The sequence below is a fragment of the Bacillus rossius genome, chromosome 1, assembly GCF_032445375.1.
Source record: "Bacillus rossius redtenbacheri isolate Brsri chromosome 1, Brsri_v3, whole genome shotgun sequence".
Taxonomy (NCBI): domain Eukaryota; kingdom Metazoa; phylum Arthropoda; class Insecta; order Phasmatodea; family Bacillidae; genus Bacillus; species Bacillus rossius.
Window position 1 is genome coordinate 155,738,320 of NC_086330.1, and position 17,219 is coordinate 155,755,538.

Genomic DNA, 17,219 nt, shown 5'->3' on the forward strand with positions numbered 1-17,219 from the left:
TCAAGAAAGAGGATATATTTAGAAAAATATTATTTGAGCTCATAACTTATAAGTTTTTATATCATGGTGTTTTTTAAATAATATGCCTACAATTTTTTTCCCAGTATTTTCTTGCAAGTAAAGACGAGGTTATTCAGGGTCCTGATTGAGAACTAACGTAGACTCTCTACTCATGTTTTATATATTTTAAAGGACATCAATATTTACTAATATCTTTGGAATAACAAAAATGCTATATCTTAAACCCTGACGGTAAAAAAAATGTTTATATATAATGTTTATATACATTTTGAGAATATATCAAACATATATGCTTGCAAGTGAACAAATTCAGTATTACTTACCACTAGGCAAAGAATAAAAGCCAGTGAAAAAAGTGCCAATTTATCATGATTGCTACAATTCCGTAAAATATCTGGTGAACCAATTTCAAAACTTTTTCATGACCTTTAAATAAAATGTTCTTACAACTGTTCTATGTAACAGGTTTTATATACACACATATAACTATGTGCACACATATAAATACATTACACAAAATTCAATATAAAAAAATTTAAAAATTTTCTCAGTAAAGTGCCAGTTATCACTTTAGAAAGCTTAAACCTTTTAAGAGATTATTTTCATATAATGCAAAAATATCTCCAACTATTTACATTTTATGTGTGACTTGACTTTAAGTTTAAAAATACACTTCTAGTTTAAATAACACTAAAAAGCCCGCTATTATTGTTGAATAAACATAATTTCAAAAAAAAAATTTAATTTTTAAGTTTTTTGTCCAACAGCCAAATAATGCACCACAACTCTGTATAACTAAAAACGTGGGGTGCTTGACATCAGTTGTCTTAAATTTTCTATCATGTAAAAACAATATTATTTGTAGAAATTTTAGATTTTTTATCACTAATTATAGGTTATAGTTAGAGATGGGAAAAAATGGTGTAACGATTTTTCCGCAAATTTTCGCGAAAAAACGTGAAAAAAGATTTTTATAACTATAAAACGCGAAATTCTGAAAATATCCGAAAAAATGTTAAAATATGAATTATTTGTGACTTTATAAAAGATTATGTGCGCGATGTCACAAAATATGATGTTCACACATTAGGTTATAAATACCACTTATTTTAAAACACCTTAGCTGTCTTTTAGCGTCTCCCATTTGCCAGAAACATTACGCCGATCAATTCAGAAAATTACCCATTGCAGTACTTATTCAGCCGGCAGCCTCCATATTTACACACAGCAGTCCTTACTCCTTCCCCTTCGCTTCACAATAGAATACAACATAATTTTTCCGTTGATTAAATTTTTCATTGCTTTACTCCGCTGCTTAATTAGTTCTTTTCGAATAACTGGTACCGAAAAAATGTTATATAATGTTTTTGTAAACATTTATTACGCCATCCCGAATTCTGAACTCGTTACGCGTTTCTTTTCGTTGACGCCAGATTGCTACGGAAGACAATTGAATGCGCTATAGCCCGTCCCACTCTTAGATTGCAGTACACGGCTTATGGCGCGCGCTGTTGCCAAATCTCTAACACATTACGAATTTCAGGAGATGCGTGTCTTTGTAATTTGGATCGAACAAGAAGCATTTTAAGAAATCATATCGTAATTTATAATATTTTATACTATTACACATATAAATTTGTAATAATGCCACTTTTATGTAAATTTCAAATAAAAACTACCTATTGTAGACGAAATTTTCTTATAGTTTTCTTTTCTGTTCTAAAAATCCCATATATATATCTATATAATTATATATATATCACATTTTCATGGGCCCTATAAATGCCGTATTTTTGGACAAGTCATGTCCAAAATGATAAATAAAATACGGTAATGGAAATTCTCGGTCGAGTAAGTTATGGGAAAAATCCGAACAATTGGTTCGAAATGGGGAAGATTTTTTGAAAAACAGAAAAATCGCAACTACTCCCATAATATGAATAATATCGAATCCGTTTTAACGTATGATAACTCGGATTACCTAATGCCGAAAAATGTTTTCTAAATACATTTTTGATACGACCAGCCATAACTGCATGGGTTCGAAAAAAATTTTCACCGGACAAAAAAACGTAACTGCCTTAGTAGACACATTATCAAATCTGTTTAAATTGTTTGTAATAATATCATAATTATTTTCCAAAACTTTGTCTAAAACAATGTTTGATAAGATGCTTGGTGAGAAGGATAGAAAAATAATTCAAAATTTTGTACCATGATCGCTATTAAATTCCTTCGTATTTATTTCATACATTTTAAATATTATGTTCAAGAATCGATTATAATATTTTTTGTTGACTAAGGAAGCCATGTATTTGAAATTGCTTGTGGGACAGAACCCCACTTATCTAAACACACGGCCCTGTTTCCTCTTACGACGGCAGCGCGCGCTCTTGTACTGATAAGACACATCTTTAACAGCTATTTCCACGGAAACTGTAGAAGCAATTGAGATGGCGCTGCTTTTAAAAAATAATTCAATTCATTGTGAACGTTTTTCCCGCTTTCGTCCCCCATCTATCTTTAATAGAAAAAAAATTTTCCGCGGGTCAACTTTTTGATGTGTCAGTTTGTGAGAAAATGCATTTCAATATATTAAAAAAATTATTTAAGTGAAACCTGTACAGTTTTTGTCTTAACATTTGTTCGGTGGCGTCCTAAGGCATTAATTTACTAATAAAAAAAATCTGAATGAAATACACATGTAGGTTTTTTGTTTTGATGTGAAACATATTGGAATACTTCAAAACAGTTCGCAGCGAATAAGTTATGTTTTTTAATTTTTTCGGACACTTAAAATATTGTTAAGTATTCAAAATAAGCATTGCCTGATGCGTATTTTGATTCTATACAATATGAAAAAAAGCTTGGTCCAAAAATTAAAATTTTAAATTTTGTTTGATATTTGGCAACAACACACGAAGAAACAAGGACAGTGCTAACAGCAATCGGCGTGTGTTAGAGAGAGAGAGAATGCGCCCATTACTTCCATACTGCAATCTAAGATTGGGATGCTCTATAGCAGCGAGCACAGCGATAGTTCACGTACCATGGTACCAATTTTTCGTTAGCAAAACAACGCGTGACGTGTGTTATCTTTCGGGATACCTAGTTAATTTGCCGTGTTCATTAATATTCTATACTTTTGCAAAAGTTTACACTGGCAGGCAATTTACGTAAAACAAGAATCCTTGTAGGTTTCGACTTATTTACTGCTAGGCCCAATATAGCGATGCCAAAATTTAAAGCATCTTGCTTATCGCGGGCAACGGAATTTAAATCGGAAGGGCTGTACGTTTCCCACAACATTTTGTTCTGCAAATGGTGCAATTGCCGAGTTGATTACGAGAGAAGGGACACTGTTGTCAAACAAGTTGCTAGTAAGCATCATATGAAAGTGAGGTTAGGTGCCGAGGGCACAAGCAGTGGCAGCAAACGTCTTGCAACACTAGAAGAAGTCGCAAAAGTCGGGGAAAAAGTACGTGAGGACAGAGAGAAATTTATTTTGGATACAACCGAGGCTTTTATATCCGCCAACATACCACTCCAGAAATTAGACAACACCCAATTATGTGATTGAATTAATAAAAATGTAAAGGGTGGGGGAGATCTTCCTACAGCCAGTCCCCTTAGGAGAACATATGTTCCAAAATTGGGGGAGAAAGTGGAAGCACAGTTAAAAGATGAATTTGAAGGGGTCAATATATGTGTGCTATGTGATGAAACTACGGATAAAGGAGGGGCATGTGTTTTCAACATCCTTTTCAAAAAATTAGAACCTGCTAGTAGCCAAAACACAAAGTTAGTGGCATCCATTGTTCTTGATGCAGAAAAACCATGCAACATGTTCTAAAGCAGTTCTGGACACATTGAACAAGTACAACATTGATTACAATTCAGTGAAAGCCATAGTAAGTGATTCTGCTCCTTACATGAATAAGTGTTTCACCACACTGAGTGGATTGTTGGTAGAAGCTGTTTATGTGCAGTGTTGGGCACATAAGTTGCATTTAGTAGGTAACACCTTCCAAAGTACACTGCCGCTTCTTAACAAGGCAGTATCTAAGCTTAAGAAGGCATTTCTTAACAGCAGAAGGAGAAGAAACCTCTACTTGGTATTCTTGTCAGAAAAATATGGAACATCCAGTGGCAAAGTCAGGGCTTTTCATGAACCAGTTTTGACAAGATGGAATTCTTTGTTCCATTCTGTCACTTACCTTTCTGAGTACTTTGATAACATAGTGGAATATTTTGAAAACATTGATGGCAGCTTGGAATCGGAGAACAGTGGCATAATCTGGTTAAAGGACCGCACTGCTGCAGAGGTGGTTCAAATAAAAACTGAAGCTGAATTTGTTTCAGTCCACTGCAGACAACTGTCTGAACTAATCACATTCCTGGAAGGTTCTGCTTACACAACATCACACATATTAACCTGTAAACTTGATGATTTGGTAAGCAAAATGCAGCTGTTAAGAGTAGGGCAAGTTGAGCAGTTTGGTGAATGTATTGTCCGTTTATTGAAGAGTCTTTCACTTAAGCTTAAGGTGGAACAAGTATCCCTTCTGAAAGCAGCAGCTGTGAAGGCACATACAAAGTTAGAGGATTTAAAGAAAAAAGATCCAGTAGGAAAAATTTTTTCAAGCATGAGTTCATTACTGAATCCTAGAAAAATAACTCAGCAAACTCCTTCCAATGAAATGTTGCAAAGTTATATGCACAACATTCCTTTCATCAAGCAAATGGAACTGCAGACATTTTTAGAAGGATACATGAAGAATGTAGTTGTGGAAGAGCTGGGAAGGCCATATTGTTCGGACATAGACATGGTAACCCTTATGTGCTCTCTGAAAACAGACCACCCACATTTTGCTTCAGTTTGTTTGAAGGCTTTGTGGCTGCCTACAAGCAATGTGGACAGTGAGAGGTCCTTCTCACATTATTCACTCGTAGTAAGTGACCGGCACCGCAGGCTGTTACCAGAAAATGCTGAAATTCTGACAATGATTAATTTCAACAAGACCTGAAGTGTGTAGCATTAACATGACTAAAGTTTAACCACTTTTATTTTAACAAAACTTTTGTACATACAGCATTCATTTCTTAATTTTTAATTGTTCGTAATCAGAATAATTAGAAACGTAAGAGTGCACAAATAAATTTTGTTCTAAATTTGTGATCAGTACAGTGTTTTAAACTTTTGAAGAAAATGTCGTAAGTACATGTAGTAAAAATTTTTTTTTTTAAATATCATTTTAAAATATGTTTTCCTATATAAAAACACAAAACACCGCAATTGCTGATTATTGAAACGAAATTGGCATAAAAATAACACCGCTTTTTCCCATCACTAGTTATAGTCAATACAAAAATGTTGTTATACAGTTATTACGAAAATGAATACATGAACTTAATAAAAATAAAGAACATAAAATTAGTAAAGGCGTGCTTCAGGGGTGTAAATCTGTAAATTCACAAGCGGGGCTCGCAGAAATTTGTGAGGGGGTGATGGGGGGAGGGGGGTTATTAAGCGTGGCTTGGGAATTTTGCACGCGGTGTTAACCGACACGTCATATCTCTAGATGTGGTGCCAGTATGAGGTAAAATGCCCACATTTTATTCTACATTCATTCAATAAGATAACTTTAAAATATACAGAAAGTTTTCCATAATACATAGTTTTGACATCAAACAAGTTAAACAGTCACACTTTTGCAAGTGCAGGAGAGCCCCCCTTAGGGAGGGGCTTCTTAATTTCAGGGGGGCCTAGATCCCTTCCTTCCCCCTGGGTAAACACGCAGGGGGTTCTTAATATAAATTGTCTTAAATTTTTATAACTAATTTTAAGATATAGTCCTTACGAAAATGAAAGAAGAGAGCATCTATTCCAACATGACCTGACATTTTGGATCGGAAATACTCCAAATTAAAAAAGCATTGATTTTTAAAATTTTGGGTCTTAAACCCGCCTTCCCTCAAGACCTAGGGTAACAGATGACCGCAGGACAAATTCCCACCATGCCCCGATCTCATGGATATACAAAAAGCCTGGTTATTACTACTCATATCTTCTAGTTAGTGGTTTTTTGACCCTTTGACACCCCCACTCCCTTAACATTAAGATCCTAAGTTATCTAAATATTGTATTGGCAGAGATTCTTTACATGTAAGCACAATTTCAACAGGTTCGGACATCAAAAAGTGGATACAAACTGAATACAAAGATTTTATTAGATAGTCCATTCATCTTTAAATACAGGTCCAGCTAATAAATGCATAGTAATAACTCAAGTTACAGCATATCTACAAATACCTACTGAAGCAATTTCAGGACTTTTTCAGGACTTTTAAGTAAACTGTTGTTACAATTTCTTACACCACAGGATGATTTATGTATATTACGTAATTGGATATATATGTGCTACTTTTTTCCCATTTCTAAGTTTAAGTTTGGTTCCAGTTCTTAAAAAATGGTTCTCAGTTCTTAGTTTTATGTTAACCTCCACACAATTTGAAGTATCACCAAAAATACACTACGTCCTAATATAAATGGTAGTGTTTAATATGACTCATTAGCACCCCACTTTAACAAATTCCAACCACAAGCCACCTAGCCGCTAGGCACTACAGTTGCTTCATGTTTCATGAGCTGGCTGGAGCAATACTGTACAAACATCCTGTGGCATAGCAATATCTAGAAATACATATTAAAACTTTTGTTGATGAGTCAGTATTTTATTTATGCACACCAATAAAAAAAATTGCTAAAGAAATGTTTAAATTTTTGTTTCAAAGATTTTAAATAAAAAATAGTAATCAAAACTAATTCTTCAGTAGCAACATACCAAAGTGTGGCAAGGGATGGAACCTCCAAGTTAACAGAAGTCTGTTAAAAGAGTACATTCAAATATGAAATGTTTTATTAGTTATAAATGATAAAGTAAAAGTAACGTTAAAAAATAACCACAATTAATGAGTATTAGAAAACTTTAAATCAAGGTACTTTATTTTTACCACAAGTATTTAAAGTATATTAGGTCTGTGTTATTTTTTCAAGGTCTACTTTAGTTGAAATGATCATCCCTGTATCCTAGCTGTTTACCTTGGGGTGTGCTAGCAAGGTGTTGAAGGCAGGGAATTTTCCAAGGTTTACTAACATTTACTTTTACCTGTCACAAGAACTTAAAGTGAAGATAAAAAGACACGTGAGTGTTGTTTGCAAGTAATATAGTTAAGCTTTTACTGGAAGTCTATTGATTTTCACCAAGGCAATGTTTGACTGTGATGCTTTACATTAGATTATATTTATGGTTCTCAGTGGAGTTAATTTGATGAAAACAAATTTAAAAAATAGAATATGAAATATATCTATCATTTGCCAAACTTTTTAAGTTAAAAAGAAATACCTTTCAGAGATAAATTTTGAAGTTTTATTGTGCAACTCTACACTTAAGAGGGCCACAAAAAAAAATCATAGTCATTACAAGCTTGTAATGTCTAAATTTTCCTACTTCAGGTTTTCCAGACATGAATTGACAAATTTCATTCTATTGCAAACACTTGCTGAAGAACAAAACAAGCAGTTCTATAAAAAGTACCACCATCCAGTCCTACGATAGTCTACTTATCCGACTTATACATAGAGACATGGTGCCACTATAGCCCGTCCCACTCTTAGATTGCAGTACACGGCTTATGGCGCGCGCTGTTGCCAAATCTCTAACACATTACGAATTTCAGGAGATGCGTGTCTTTGTAATTTGGATCGAACAAGAAGCATTTTAAGAAATCATATCGTAATTTATAATATTTTATACTATTACACATATAAATTTGTAATAATGCCACTTTTATGTAAATTTCAAATAAAAACTACCTATTGTAGATGAAATTTTCTTATAGTTTTCTTTTCTGTTCTAAAAATCCCATATATATATCTATATAATTATATATACATCACATTTTCATGGGCCCGATAAATGCCGTATTTTTGGACAAGTCATGTCCAAAATGATAAATAAAATACGGTAATGGAAATTCTCGGTCGAGTAAGTTATGGGAAAAATCCGAACAATTGGTTCGAAATGGGGAAGATTTTTTGAAAAACAGAAAAATCGCAACTACTCCCATAATATGAATAATATCGAATCCGTTTTAACGTATGATAACTCGGATTACCTAATGCCGAAAAATGTTTTCTAAATACATTTTTGATACGACCAGCCATAACTGCATGGGTTCGAAAAAAAAATTTCACCGGACAAAAAAACGTAACTGCCTTAGTAGACACATTATCAAATCTGTTTAAATTGTTTGTAATAATATCATAATTATTTTCCAAAACTTTGTCTAAAACAATGTTTGATAAGATGCTTGGAGAGGATAGAAAAATAATTCAAAATTTTGTACCATGATTGCTATTAAATTCCTTCGTATTTATTTCATACATATTAAATATTATGTTCAAGAATCGATTATAATATTTTTTGTTGACTAAGGAAGCCATGTATTTGAAATTGCTTGTAGGACAGAACCCCACTTATCTAAACACATGACCCTGTTTCCTCTTACGACGGCAGCGCGTGCTCTTGTACTGATAAGACACATCTTTAACAGCTATTTCCACGGAAACTGTAGAAGCAGTTGAGATGGAGCTGCTTTTAAAAACTAATTCAATTTATTGTGAACATTTTTCTCGCTTTCGTCCCCCATCTATCTTTAATAGAAAAAAATTTTTCCGCGGGTCAACTTTTTGATGTGTCAGTTTGTGAGAAAATGCATTTCAATATATTAAAAAAATTATTTAAGTGAAACCTGTACAGTTTTTGTCTTAACATTTGTTCGGTGGCGTCCTAAGGCATTAATTTACTAATAAAAAAAATCTGAATGAAATACACATGTAGGTTTTCTTTTTTTAATGTGAAACATATCGTAATACAGTACACTCCCTATTTAACGCGGTTGTCGGGGGACATAACTTTTACCCGCGTTGTTTCATAACCGCGATGTTTCGATGTGATTAAGGTCAAAAGGCATAAAACACCGCCTGTGTTCTAATAGGTCGGCAAGCACGCACAGTATAGACGGCCCGCCGTTGTGCGGACTTTGCATCCGCAGTTTTCACTAAACGCAGGTGAAAAAATAAAAATAATAAATTTTAAAGATAAATATTAAATGTTGAATTGTTTTTATTTTTCCGCGTGCCGCGCACAGTTTGTCGCACGGCCTACGAGCGCGCCACACGCCGCCATACACACGTGCGGCACACAAGCTGCTGCCAGTCTCGTGGTGTCAGCCACAGTATCTGCTTCGTCAGTGTCCGTAACAAAGTAAGTGCAGTGTGTGCGGTTACACACGATTCTGTGGTCGAAGTCTTCTAAAAAGAAAGGCCGTAGTGATAATTCAAACCGAATATGAATCGCAAAGTACCGAGTTTGATTGACAAAATAAAAATTCTATATTTACTTACAGATAGCTTGTCTTTTGCAGAAGTAGGCCGCAGATACAGGAAAAAACTATTCTAGCATTCGTACAATAAAAAATAAAGAATCGTCTATCGTGTCAAGTGGTTAAACTTTATTATCCATGCTTACAGTAAATTATAAATGGTCACGTGTGGGAAACAAAAATTGCGCCAATTTAATTTTAGCGCAATCAGTGACGCCGTATTAAAAACCGTGTTAAACTATGTCTTTACTTATTTCACCAAACACTGTGTCGAGTTGCTGAGTGTGTGTGGCTCGGATCGGCAAGTGTTATATTCCCCAGCCTCTGGTTAAAGGTCAGGAGACCGCTACACATAAACGTTTCCGGGAATTGTTTACTACCTCACGGCAAAAGTGGTACAGTATGGTTCACGTAAGTATTGGACCACTGGGAATTCCTGGGCAAAGATTAAAAATACGCTAGCTGATTTACTTTACCATTTAATGTTAAAACATTATACCAAAGTAAAAAGATGAACGTGTATAATACAATGAATTACCCAATAATATTACGTCTGTAGGTTTAAGTTGTAACAAAACATTTATATACAGATGTCCAGTAAAGTACCAATTAAGATTCTGGAGTGGAATTTTAAACACCGGACTACCTGATTTTGCCTTGTACGCAGGGACGCTGCTCAGTCAAGTGACTCATGCTCTGCCTGTGTGCTGCGTGAACACATTCCCTCCCCCACGCCCCCTCGCCCAGTTTCTGCCCGCTCTAATCTCTACCTCTCTCCATATTCTCGGCTTGCCTCTCCCTATCCAGCGCTTGCCGACAACCAAGCCTATCCAACATCAATCCCCAGCCGAGTCACGCTGGATAATGTCGCTGGACGGTGGGCTTTAGGTCCCCTGTTTCATTTGTGAGAAAGCGACGTTAAGAACTAGTCTTTCAGAAAATATCACTGGGCTGGATTGGACCATAATTTGAAAACCCTACAAGATAGAGGAATAATGTACGGAGATATCTTGTTTATAATTTCACTGCGGACATTTTCTACGCCTAGGCTTTTTTATGCCCGATGCTTAGTTTGTTAGTTACAACGCAAAATTATCCTAATCGGCTATCAACCATTTATTCCATTATTATTCATTTCTGACTGGGGGACATGGTTTGACCCGCGATATACCCGATTCCGCGATCAATCGGGGCGCGATATACCGGGAGTTTACTGTACTTCAAAACAGTTCGCAGCGAAAAATGTTTTTTAATTTTTTCGGACACTTAAAATATTGTTACGTATTCAAAATAAGCATTGCCTGATGCGTATTTTGATTATATACAATATGAAAAAAAGCTTGGTCAAAAATTAAAATTTTAAATTTCGTTTGATATTTGGCAACAACGCACGAAGAAACAAGGACAGTGCTAACGGCAATCGGCGTGTGTTAGAGAGAGAGAGAATGTGCCCATTTACTTCCACACTGCAATCTAAGAGTGGGATGCTCTATAGATGTTGACACTTTACCTGCATGAAAAGAAGATTATATGTGCTGTTCAAAAATCCCATTTTCATCATAAAACATACCAAAAAAAATTAATGATTACCTGATAAAACCTTTTTTCTAGGAAGAACACACTACTAGCAAAGGACTTCAACTGCACCTCTATGTTTTATCTCTGTAAAACTCATCCTATTGAAATTAATTATTGATAATTATAAAAGGAAGCCTCTTTTCTGGAAAAAGATATGATTTGAATTTTTACTCCCTGACAATTTCCAAACATTCAAGTTGTTTACCAGTAGTTTACCACACTAAATGGTTAGTTTAGTTATCTTTTATAGTTACTGTGATATAATAACCAGTTAGAATAGGTTGAATACATTAAAAAATATTAAAAATAATGAATACAGTTGGTTACACTAAGTTAACTACATTAAAAATACTTTGAATGCATTTGAATGATTGGTTATGACTTACCTAAGATAGCTAACCTAAAATAACCAACTGCAAAATTTGATGTCAAAATAAAAATCATTATTACCCCTTAATGGAATAACACGTATAACCAAATTAATTATATAATTATAATTACAAATAATATAACTATAATTATTTATTTCATGTTAACCTAAGGTTGCCAGTTTCATAAGTTGGGGTTATCTGATCTTGAACACATGTTTCACAAGTCACTCACATCATACAGATGCCTTGAAGATTTGATTATGGCCATGCCACACACTTCCCAGCACTTTGTGTTGTTCTTCTCTAATTATTTTGGCTTTGAATTTCTAAAGGATTCTCAATTACCCCCCCCCCCCCCTTCCCTTCCGTCATAATGGCATCAAAACATGTGCGGTCTAGTTTTTCGTTAAATATATATAATTTAATATTAAAAAATAACCCCTACCTATGCATCCAGTCAATAGGATTCCGAGCTACAAATATTGCAGAAATCACAAATATATTCTCCTTCAAAACACTTCGGTCTTGATTTCCTTCAACAAAAATTAATTGAAGTTTTATCACTAGTGATAAGATTATTCTACTGTTTTTGAATATCTCTTCCTAACTTTATCCATAACAATACACGGCAGCCAGTAATTTCAAGATGTATTAGAAATATATTCTGTGTTTGATTATTGATAGGGACAGGTACTTTTCGCGATCCGTCGTTATTTCGCGAATTTGGTCCTTTTTTTTTTTTTTTTACGAATATGTGATATTTGCGATTTTCCACTCTTTCATTGTGAATTTGGTCACAATTTCATTATTTGAATCTTAAATTGCCACAAACACATACAATTTTGATATAATTCATCTTCCGTTCGTAATACCAACGCAACAATAAAAAAAAAATAAAACACTACATAAAAATACATTTCACCGTGCCGACAGCATTACTAGGCAAAACTAGGTAAACAATTTATTTTCTCCAGCCATAACCACAAAAACCACATTCTGTGGCAATAATATCACGGCGAGGTTAACGACCACAGATGACGGTAATCCAGGAGTTTATATTTTGCAGTTTAACATTACAAGCATCAACATTTGTTTCTCGTGCCATGAAGTTACCAAAGCAAAACGCGTTACTCAATAAAAGTGTTACCAACGTAACAGTACAAGAATGCGAGAAAGAACACGAACGTTTGCAGGGTTCCCACCAACTTGTTTCAGTAAATTTCCCTGAGTTTTCCCTGTTTTCCCTGTGCTGTCCTATAATATATTTTCCCAGTGCTAAATTAAAAAAATAATGCAATAAACTAATCACAATAAGAACAATTTTACATAATATACAGGCATACCTATGCTACTAACATAAAGGTATTATAAGCTATTTTATTACCTGCTAAATTGCTGTGAACATAGGCCTAATGTTATACCACTTCTGCTGCATAGGAAAAAAATGTTTAGGTATCTTGCATATTCAATGTACATTTACAAAATATTACAAATATGTACTGGTTATTCTTTAAGCCCATTTCATATTTTTCTTAATTTTTTTAATTTTCATCTCTAAATGCTCTTTTTGTTTCTCTAATTCCAGTTTTTTATTTAGCAGCGCTTGAATTTCTACGGTCTTGCATTTTTTTTCTTCCTTACAATATCTGTCCAACTTCTTGTCCTCTTCTTCATTTTGACGTTTTTGCTCCAGGGCACCTTTGTACCTTGAAGCTGCTCCTCTGGCATATTTTATCATTTCCTGATCTACTTGAATACAATTTTCACCACCAGCATTACTAAATCCATCCCAAACTCGTCGCAGGCCAATCAAAGATTCCTCATGGAGATTTTCAACAAGCATCTCCTTATTGATGGAGAATCCAGATTTCACAAAAGCATTACCATGTGAGAGAATTAATATAATTTTCACTGCAAGCCATATATCTTTAAACTGTTCTTCTCCACTCAACATATCTGCAAAAAAAAAGTGTCCAATCTGTTATTGTGTACATGAAATGATGCAAGTTTGTCAGAATTGATATTAGAAACAAATTTGGTAAACTGAACACTAGCTATATCAGATTGAAGAGCAGTTAGGTGCTTGGCAGACATAAGAATTTGCAAACATGTATCCATGCTTGTCCTACACTCTTCCTGCTTGCCCAAACACGAAGCAGCTTTAACCATTTTGTATTTTATTGGGCTACATTCAACAAGTTTCTTGGCAATCTGAACCATGCATGATTTGCATTCGGTTAGGAACCTTTGTTTCTGAAATTTTTTTACATCAACCACACCTAACTCATGCTTTGCAGCAAATCCAATTTTCAACTTTCAGAGTGGAAGTCCCAGACTTACATCGGCCAAATTAATACTAACAAGCTGATATGCAGTTGTCTTGGCTTTCAAAATTTCCATCTTAATGAAACGTCCCAGCAACTCTCTTAGCAAGTCCTCCAATTCCTTATGCAGAAATGGTAACATTGGTTTTGATGTTTGGAACATCTTTAAAAAGGGTTCAAGTGAAGAAGCCATTGTCAGGAAAAAACTCAGCTTAGCTAACAACAAAGGATCCCTCAAACAATCCTTCACTTTCTCAAAAGAATATGTAGCAGGTAATTTACTGGTCTTAATAAAATTTTTCAAGTGAGGAAAAATTTGTATTGCTTTCTCACACACTGGGACAATTTCCAACCACCGACAATCACAAAATTTGATCGGAAGAACACTGCAACTTGTAACTTGTCTGAAGTCTTTTCGTCGAGCAGATGAGTCTTTGAACACAGAATATATGGCCCTTAAAAATTGAACAACATTCCACCTGGTCTTTCTAAAACCCATTTGAAAAGCACCATGAACAACATGGAGACCACAAGATCCCAGGTCTAATATATCTGGATCTTCTTCGCACACCTTAGTTTTTGCCTTCAATTTTTTCATGAACAACCAATTGACATTCGGCCCATCCATGGATACTTGTACAATTTTGGATAGTTCCACATCCTTTTGTCCCTGTTGAAACCCTTCTAAGAGATCATCAGCTGTAAAATGGCCTAAATATGAAGAATTCCAGTACCTGGTCATTACTTGTTTTTTGAAACATTTTAGCAAACAAATTGCTTATTCCTTAAAACTGTCTTTTTTTCATAACAACATGTAATGCCCACAATATTTCTGCCTTTCTGACATTACTGTCTCCCTGAAAATGTATTTTATTTACCATACCTGAAGATGCCTCTTTGAGAGCACTGAATGATGATGATGATGATCCAGTTAACAATAACAGGATGCTGGTGTGCTGGATTCTAATTCAGAATTTGGTGCTGTGGAAACACTTGAAATAATTGATCCCTTCGTTTCTTGGTGATATAAAGGCTTTGTTAAGTATGCTGACATAGATGCAGAAATACTGCTCGCAGTAACCAACTGTTTGTGAAATTTCCCTTCTTGATAGCTCTTCACAGACAGCCTACCCATACTACTCAAAGAAAAAACCTTTTTACACAAAATACACTTTGCTACTACGTCGCGACGTAGCCACTTTTTCCAGTCAGGAAACAGTGATCAATCTAGCCAAGCAGGATTGAATTTAGACATCGTGAATGTCACACAATTATCCACTCAGACTATCAAGAATAGGCCTAGGCCTAATGTAGAGTAGCAAAACACATTCGATACTGAATCGCTTAGTCTCACAAGTTTCACCGTGTTTTCATTGCACAATTGAGGCGGTCGACGTAAAAGGGGCACATTGGTGTAAGTGCCCTTTTTAAGCAGAATTCATTTTCTATTCCGCTATGTTGTTAAGCATATGTAGTAAAATTTTCAACTGGATATCAAGAAAACTGAAGTTGGTACACCTTTTTATAGTAAGACGTGCAAACACACTAGTCTATGTGCCCTTTTTAAGCAGAACTAATTTTCTCTCCATGTTGTTTAGCATAATAGTAAATTAACTGAATATGTTAAAAACTGAAGTTGGTAGGTACACATGTTTGTAGTAAGATGTGCAACATCATGACAGTACACTGTTCTATGGTTTTATTTAAAGTTCTTGTTTATGTTGTGAAGCAATGTGTCTTGCAAGTTAGATTTATTTCACGTAGTTTTTAAGATGAATGGGTGTAATGAGAATACGGTAGAGTGTGATTGCACATCTGTAAGAAAAAGGAAGATTGTTAATAAACAAAAGAACAAACATCATGAGGAAGTGAAAAAGAAACGTGCTCGAGGAGAAGGTTATGTTTGCTCTTCAGGGAAAATTGTGTGTGACAAAAACTTCACATTTGTTTCTGACTGTTGTCAAAAGAAGTGTTATGAGAGGATGGGTTTTGAAGCACAGGTAAATATGTATGATTCGTTTTATAATGGTCAATCAAAATGTTTTCAAGATTCTTTATTGGGAAAATGCATGGAGGTTGCAGCAGAACCTAAGAGGAAGACTGTAAACCAAAAAAAGCCGCAGGACCACAGTTGGATATATGTTATTGTTGCAAGTGGTTGCAGGATACAAGTATGCCGTAAATTTATTTTAAGTTTGTTTCAAGTATCTGTGAAACGTCTAAGAGTTATTCAGAAAAAACTATTATTGAATGAATCTTTCGAAGAGAAGAGAGGCACTCACAATAATCGACCTAGAAATATATCTGATGATGTGATTGAAATGATGGGTGTACATCTTAGTATGTTACCTCATGATGAAAGTCACTATTGTAAAGAAAAAAGTAACATGTATTTTGACAATACACTCCTCACTACAAAAGATTTATATGACATGTTTAAGAAGTACTACAAAGAAAAATGTAGTAAACCTTTGGGGATGACGTATAAGACTTAATATGAGTACTTCAAAACACGTTTTCCATACAGTGTGCGTAAACCAAAGACGGGTGTATGTGATTATTGTGAAGAATGCAAAATCAAGCTGAATAATGACTCCAGTGATCCATGTCGTCCACTCTTTGAATTGCACAAAAGGAAAGTTCAAAAACGTAAACAGTTGCGTGACAACTACAAAAATAAATGCAAAGAAGACCATTCACTTCTTATAATAGTTTGATTATGCTCAGAACTATCGCATTCGAAAATTGAATGTAAATACTCAGTTTTATAAAAGAATGTTTTGGCTGTACTGCTTTAACGTACATGTTTTCAATGATGATTCCAGTTATTGCTACTGTTTTACTGAGTGTGATGGAAAGAAAAACCCTAATTCTGTTGTGTCTTTTTTGTACGATTGCCGGAAGAAACAGTTACGTAAGTTTGCTCTTGTATCTACAATAGTTTTCCTCTCTGATGCAGCTGGAAGACAGAACAGAAACATGACTGTGGCAAAATTTTCAGCCTGGTTTGCCAAGGTGCATAATGTGAATATTGTACATATTATGTTTCCTGTACGGGGGCACAGCGTTTCTCAGTGTGACCGCAATTTCGGATTGATCAGGAAGAAAATCAAGAAAAAGGAAGTGATTGGTAGTGCAAAGCCTTATCTTGAATCTATGGTCACATGCCGAATAAGTCCTTCGCCATTTGAGGTTATTATGGATAGGGGTTTGCTGAAAGATTGGGACAAATATCTGTCACAGTTTTTCTACACCAAGCCTATTTCCACACACAAATTTTCTTTCACCATCATGAAGTATGTGATTATCAAATACCAGAGGAATGGTGCAATTTTATGTTCTCAGACCTACACTGAACTCTTTGATGTCTTTCGTATCTGGAAACCTGCTACTGGAGACTTCAAAAATGCTTGTGCAGAGCTTTCGCCATGGCCAGAGGTCAACGAAGATGATGTGAAAAGCCTGTTTTGTTTTTTGA

The 17,219-nt window shown here is 34.9% G+C and overlaps 1 protein-coding gene across 21 annotated transcripts in view; it reads right to left on the minus strand.

Moving 5' to 3' along the window:
- The window catches only part of LOC134546323 (bromodomain-containing protein 3-like), a 363,730-nt gene that overhangs the window by 178,982 nt on the left and 167,529 nt on the right, over positions 1–17,219 (minus strand). The gene's annotated exons all lie outside the window — the stretch shown is intronic.